A 1,653-nucleotide genomic window follows, 5' to 3' on the forward strand; every position below is an offset into this window, starting at 1 on the left:
TAGAGCTATACTGGGTACACAGATGGTTCCACCTGAGGCAAAAACCGAGTTAGGCAAACATGCCCTGCATGGATCAGTCTCTGAGGTGCTTTGTGCTGACTGGGATAGAGGGTCACATTGGACATTTTTGGGTTCCTTTCCACTACCAATGCCAGGAACCTTTATTTCCTCATGGCCAAAGACTACTTTATGAAGTGGCTTGAGGCATATGCAGTCCCGTCCCAGAGAACAGCAATAGTGGAGTGGAGAAGGTAGTGGATTCGCTCTGCAACTGGCTGGGCATCCAGATGATTCAGACTTTGCCATTCCACTACAATGATGGGATCATGGAATGTTTTAACTTGATGCTCACCCCTCAGCTGTTGGCATGCCACTCCACCAAGCAGGTCTTCAGGTCTTTCTGAAGTTCAGCGGCATACTTAGAATGTCCACAGAGCTCATGTTTGTTTTTTCTCCAGGGACCAAGGAGAACAGAGCACGCAGAGCAGGGTATGTCAAGGAGCTTCCCAACCACTTCCATACTGTGCAGCAGGTAACCAGAGACCACCAGGGTGATGCCAGCATTTGCCAAAAGCATTCTTATGACAGAGCAGTAGTGTGGCATCTGCCATTGACCTATGCATTCAAAATTTAGTTTAAAAACTGTATTCTTCTAAATGTTGTATATAGTGTAGTAGGGTTATGCCTCATTTTCATTAAATCATGTTCCTTTAGTTAAAAAGAACATTCTACCATCCTCATGTTGTGTTTGTTACCTCCCCCATGTTCCCATCAAAAGTCACTCCTTTTCTGTTGTGCTTAATAAATAGTGTGTCACTTTGAAAGAGGATGACATTTTCTGGGTCTTCTTCCATGCCAATGCTATACTATTTTCTGTATAGCTAATGATATACCTAGTGACATAGTATAACACACACATACACAAACACACATACTAAAAAACTGCAGATATATTTACATTTACAGATATATGTATGCTAACTGTGGTATGCTAGTCTTTCCATGTGTTTGTTCACAGCACATGATCTGTATTAAGGAACTGAATTAAAGCCTGAAATATATAGAATTGGAATGGGTTGGAGTAGGTGTTTAATTTGGAAATACCATACACACACACACACACACACACACACACACACGGCTGTGAAAAACACTGTACTACATGTGTGTTGTTCTTGTGTAAAATGTATTTCATTATATGGTGAGCTGCATATAAGCTGCATATAATTATTGGCTCTATTGAAACAAGACAAATGAAGGCCTCACCATCAAGGAAGAAAATGAGTAACAACTACCTTCCAAACACGTTCTTTGTCAGGGGCAAACCACTTAGCATTTTGTTAAGTAAAACACATTTAAGCACATATGACTGAAAACCAAAAATCAGACAGCACTGAACAGCAGTCAGAAACATTAACATCCATCACAAGCAAGAATGTGTAAGACTGCACTACAAAGAAATGCACTCAGTCAACATATTTCAAAAAACATGTATAGCATTAAAAATAATCAGTGCTAGACAGGATTTTGGCCTGTGTTGATGTATGTTATTACAAACTGCTCATGTCATTCAAATTTTCAGAGGATATAGTTAATGAATCTCACCAGTCCAAAGGCAGTGAATTCAAGACATACTAAAGAGAAAGCTGACAT

This window comes from Electrophorus electricus, chromosome 20 (assembly GCF_041902795.1).
Source record: "Electrophorus electricus isolate QZ-2024a chromosome 20, ASM4190279v1, whole genome shotgun sequence".
Classification (NCBI taxonomy): Eukaryota; Metazoa; Chordata; class Actinopteri; order Gymnotiformes; family Gymnotidae; genus Electrophorus; species Electrophorus electricus.